Here is a 6,000-nt window from a genome sequence, read left to right as displayed (position 1 = left end):
GATCACTCCATCCCCCTCCAACAACTCTCCGCCGTCCAGCTGGGTGAGACTGCATTCAACTGGTTCCAATCTTACTTACCGTAGCCAGCGAAGCACCAGCAATGGCTTCTCTTCCCGCTCCCGCATTGTTACCACTGGTGTTTCTCCAAGGATCTATCCTTGGGACTGTCGTAGTACTGATCTACATGCTGCCCCTTGGCAACATTATATGAAAGCACAGCACCAGTTTCCACATATATGCTGATGACATACAGCTCTAACTTGCCATCAATTCTCTCGCCCACTCCACAGTCTCTAAATTTTCAGACGTCTTGTCTGACATTCAGTACTAGATGAGCAGAAATTTTCTCCAATTATATATTTGGAAGAGCGAAGCATTTGATTTCGCTCCCCACCACAAATGCAGTTCCCTAGCCATTGATTCCATCCCTCTCTGTAAAATCGTTCTGAGGCTGAACCACACCTTTCGCAACCTCGGTGTCACATTTGACCCTAAAATGAGCTTCCAACCACATATCCACGGCACAACTCAGACCATATATTTCACCTCCGTAGCATCGACCCTCTCCACCCCTGCCTCAGCTCATCCACTGCTGAAACCCTTATCCATGCATTTGTTATCTCTAGACTTGACAATCCTGGCTGTTCTACCCTACGTAAGCTAACCTATGTAATCTTGTGGTTATCCAAAGTTCGGCTACCCATGTCCTAATTTGTACAAAGCCAATTTCACCGCTCACCTCTGTGCTCACTAACATACATTGGCTCCTCCATCGTAGCTGCTTCAACAATATTCCCCGCCCACCCGCTCCCTCTGGAAACACAGTTCGTGTTTGACAAATTTGCAATACTTCTGCACAAGAAGTGACTATACAGATCGATGGAATGTAGCATGTGCGATGTATATCGGTTTTCAGAAGGTTTTGATAAAGTGGCCATTTCTGTTCACAGATGCGAACTCGACAATCACAGAATACTTGGCAAAGTGCGACGATTACCAGCTGTTCCAGTTGACAAAATTCTACCGGACCAGACTGGAACAGGCGGTTGAAGAAGGTGTGGAGGGACTCAGTCTCTTTTTAACAGGCGTGGACCATTTCAGTGGACAAGGGTATCCAGTAAGTGGGAGGGACACTGAATGAGGTTAGAATATTCTAACCTCAGAGAATTGACAGAATGTCCTAACAGAGGATCAAAGAAATTACCAGATGAGACAAGACCAAAGTCTATTTAATCCCCCTTCCACCATCCTTGTAGGCGAGTGCTACAATGATAATGGAGTTGTTGGCTAATCGATCTCTATCAATTAGTCTACAACAGACACAGACATGTGGTGAGGAAACCCCCAGTGGTGGAGTGCTTTGGGAACAACAGAACCAAAGACACATGTACCTCCCAACCATGCTGCCCTTAACACATATCATATCGCAAATTATTCATATACTACATCCCAAACTGCTATTTTCAGAAATAAATCTATCTAATTTGCCCTTTAATGAGTCAATGAAAACTACTTCCTGCACTTTCCTAGGGAGCCTGTTCCCCAGATTGACCAATCACTCACTGAAATATTGATTCCACACAGTATTTTTGAATTTACCCTCCTTCAAGCACAGGTCGTGTCTTCTGTCTCTACTATATTTGACAAAGTGAAACAGCAATAATATCATCATCCACCTTCACTTGTCCAGTGTGAACATGCCCAATTTACTCAAAAGCTCCTCCTAATCCAACCCCTCCAACCTGTAAATCACTTATTTTCATCTCTTCAATAGTTGCGACAATCTTTATTATTGAGGCAAGCAGAACTGTGCACAGTATTCGAAGTGTGGTCAGACCAATGATTTACAACGTACTGGGATTATCTCAAAAATTCATTTACTTTCCTCACTGCACTGAGAATTGTTTCAATATCAAATCTTGAAATCGTAGAAAATTACAGAATAACAACTGGCAAAATAGGAAATATAAAAACCAAACTGCAAATATTGTGTATCTGAAACGATGATGCGAAGAGCAGAAAATACCCAGCGGATCCGGCAGTTTCTGTACAAAGGACAGGGGAATGGTTCAGGTATAACTCTTGTGTGGACTGAAAACAAAGGGAAACTATTTTAGTTGGGGAAAGGAGAGCCCAGAGACAACATACAGGAGTTAGTGTAACAGAATTGGGAGGTGCTGCCGAATAAGCCTTGGTGAGTTGCGGCAGTGCATCTTGTAGATGGTACACACTGCAGCCATGGTGCACCGGTGGTGGAGGGAGTGAATGTATAATGTGTTGAATGTGGTGCCAATCAAGCGGGCTGCTTTGTCCTGGATGGTGTCGAGCTTATTGAGTGTTGTTCGAGCTGCATTCATCCAGCCAAATGAAGATTATTCCATCACACTACTGACGTGTGTCTTGTAGATGGTGGAAAGGCTTTGGGGAGTCATCAGGTGAGACAGTCGCAGCAGCATACTTGTTCTTGTTGCCACAGAATTTATGTGGCTAGTCCAGTTATATTTCTGGTCAAAGGTGACCTCCAGCATATTGATGGTTGGGGATTAGGCGATGGTAATTCAATTGAATATCAAGGGGCGGTCGTTAGATCTAACTTGCTGGAGATAGTTATTGTCTGGTACTTGTGTGGTGAAAATGTAAACAGCCAATTATCAGCCCAAGCCTGAATCGCGGCCTGGTCTTGCTCTATGCGGGCATGGACAGCCTCATTATCTGGGGAGTTGTGATTGGAACTGTACACTGCGCATTCATCAGCGAACATTCACACTTGTGACCTTATGTTGGAAGGAAGGTCATTGATGAAGCAGCTGAAGATGTTTGGTCCTAGGACACTGCCCTGAGGAAATTCTGCAGCGATGTCGTGGGGCTGTGGTGATTGAAGTCCAACTGCCACAACCATCTTCCTTTGTATTAGGTATGACTCGAGCCAGTGGAGAGTTTCACCCGATTCCCATTGACTTCAATTAATAGTAATTGATAGATTTCTGTTCCATTCTAGATACAGTTGGAATGACAGAGAGGTGAAATATTAATAGTTGCGAATTTTTATATTAATTTACTGTTTAGATTTTATGTTTTTTTGCGATTCTGCGTTTGTAATTTCCTCCAGTTCAACACGGCAAAGACTGAATCCATCGTCTTCTAACCCCAGCACCAACCCCTTCTCCATGCCAGTCGATCCCCAGCCATGTCTGAGGCTGAACCAGACAATCCACAATCTCATCGTCCAGCCTGAAGCTGTACTCCCGACACCAAATAGGCTCCATCACAAAAATCACAGACTATCTCTGTAACTTTGTAAGGGTTAAGTCATGGAAGGGCAGCTCGGACCCGTGTCATGCTTCTCCTGTGCCATGTGGGAAATCAGGGACACTGTCCCTGACAACTATGTGTGTAGGAAGTGTGTCCAGCTGCAGCTCCTAGCAGACCGCATGGCGGCGCTGGAGCTGCGAATGGACTCACTCTGGAGCATACGCGATGCTGAGGATGTTGTGGATAGCACATTCAGTGAGTTGGTCACACCGCAGGTAAAGGCTAGCTCAGACAGTAAATGGGTGACCAAAAGGCAGGGTAAAGGCAGGAAGGTAGTGCAGGAGTCACCTGCGGTCATCTCCCTCCAAAACAGGTTTACCGTTTTGGGTACTGTTGGGGGAGATGACTTATCAGGGGAAGGCACCAGCAGCCAGGTTCAGGGCACCATGACTGGCTCTGCTGCACAGAAGGGCGGGAAAAAGAGGGATAGGGCTATAGTGATAGGGGATTCAATTGTAAGGGGGATAGATAGGAGTTTCTGTGGCCGAGACCGAGACTCCAAGATGGTATGTTGCCTCCCTGGTGCAAGGGTCAAGGATGTCTCGGAGCGGGTGCAGAGCATTCTGAAGGGGGAGGGGGATCAGCCAGTTGTCGTGGTACATGTAGGTACCAACGATGTAGGTAAAAAGAGGGAGGAGGTCCTACAAGCTGAATTTAGGGAGTTAGGAGCTAAATTGAAAAGTAGGACCTCAAAGGTAGTAATCTCTGGATTGCTACCAGTGCCACGAGCTAATAAGTTTAGAGAGAGTAAGATAGATAAGCTAAATACGTGGCTTGAGCAGTGGTGCAAGGGAGAGGGATTTAATTTCTTGAGGCATTGGAACCAGTTCTTGGGGAGGAGTGACCTGTACCAAGGGGACGGTCTACACCTGAACTGTGAGGGAGCCGATGTCCTCGGGGTAATATTTTCTAGGGCGGTTCGGGAGGATTTAAACTAATTTGGCAGGGGGATGGGAACCTAGGTAGTGGAAAAGAGGGAAGTCATATGAAGTTAGAAATAGATGGTAGAAAGGTGAGAAGCAATAAGCAAAGGAGAGAAACACAAAGGGCCAAACTAATTCATAATGAGAGTGTGAAAAAAGCAAGCCTGAAGGCTTTGTATCTTAATGCTAGAAGCATTAGGAACAAGGTGGATGAATTAGTTGTGGAAATAGAGGTAAACAAGTATGATTTGATTGGGATTACAGAAACGTGGCTGCAGGGTGGGCAAGGCTGGGAACTTAACATCCAGGGATATACAATATTTAGGAAGGATCGGCAAAAAGGTAGGGGAGGTGGGGTAGCATTGCTGGTAAAGGAGGGGATTAATGCAATGGAAAGGAAGGATATTAACTCGGATGAAACGGAATCCGTATGGGTAGAAATGAGAAATAGCAAGGGGAGGAAAACGTTAGTGGGTGTGATATATAGGCCTCCAAATAGTAATATGGAGGTGAGGGAAGGCATAAAAAGGGAAATTAGGGAAGCGTGCGATAAGATCACAGCTGTCATCATGGGTGACTTTAATTTACATATTGATTGGACTACCCAAATTAGTAAAAATTCTGAGGAGGAGGAATTCCTGGAATGTTTTCGGGACGGTTATCTGGACCAATATGTCGAGGAGCCGACTCGAGATCAGGCCATTTTAGACTGGGTATTGTGCAATGAGAAGGGACTTATCAGCAATCTTCTTGTACGAGGCCCCTTGGGTCAGAGCGATCATAATATGATCGAGCTCTCAGTCGAGATGGAGAGTGAGGAAATTGAATCAGAGACTAAGGTCCAGAACTTAAATAAAGGGAATTACGAGGGTATGAGACGGGAATTGGGTAAGATTGATTGGGTGGTGTTTCTGGGGGGATTGACAGTGGATAGACAATGGCAAGCATTCAAAGATAGAATGGAAGAATTCCAGATCATGTTTATACCGGTTTGGCATAAAAATAAACCTAAAAAGGTGACCCAACCGTGGATAACGAGGGAAATTAGGGACAGCATAAAATCAAAAAAAAGGGCATATCAACTGGCAAAAAAAAGCACCAGACCGGAAGATTGGGGGCAGTACAGGATACAGCAAAAGAGGACAAAGGGATTAATCAGGAAGGGGAAAATAGAATACGAAAGTAAACTTGCAGCAAACATAAAGACAGACTGCAAAAGCTTTTATCGGTATATCAGGAGGAAAAGACTGGTAAAATCCCAAGTCGGTCCCTTGCAGTCCGATTCGGGAGAATATATAATGGAGAATAAGGAAATGGCAGACCAATTAAACTCATACTTTGGTTCTGTATTCACAAAGGAGGACACAAATAACCTCCCAGGAATATCGACAAACATAGGGACTAATGAGAGGGAGGAGCTGACAGAAATTAGTATCTCTAGGGATATGGTGTTGGGTAAGTTGAGGGGACTGGAGGCCGACAAATCCCCGGGGCCTGATAAACTACACCCTAGGGTACTTAAGGAGGTGGCCCTGGAGATAGCAGATGCTCTAAGGATCATCTTCCGGAACTCCATTGACTCGGGAACAGTTCCCGTGGATTGGAGGGTAGCTAATGTTACCCCAATATTTAAAAAGGGGGGTAGAGAGAAAGCAGGGAATTATAGACCAGTAAGCCTTACATCGGTTGTGGGCAAAATGCTAGAGTCCATTATTAAGGATAAAATAGCGGAGCACTTGACAAATGGGGAAAGAATCGGACAGA

General features: G+C 45.0%; 1 pseudogene; it reads left to right on the top strand.

Annotated features, from left to right (window-relative positions):
- The first annotated feature begins 899 nt into the window (after positions 1-899).
- Positions 900-6,000, top strand: part of LOC147092691 (uncharacterized) — a 75,481-nt pseudogene continuing 70,380 nt past the window's right edge.

This window comes from Somniosus microcephalus, unplaced genomic scaffold, assembly GCF_052327205.1.
Source record: "Somniosus microcephalus isolate GS21.2 unplaced genomic scaffold, FLI_Smic_1.0 unresolved_chr2, whole genome shotgun sequence".
In the NCBI taxonomy this organism is placed as follows: domain Eukaryota; kingdom Metazoa; phylum Chordata; class Chondrichthyes; order Squaliformes; family Somniosidae; genus Somniosus; species Somniosus microcephalus.
The sequence above is the reverse complement of the archived record's forward strand: the minus strand, read 5'-3'. Positions and strand labels throughout refer to the sequence as shown.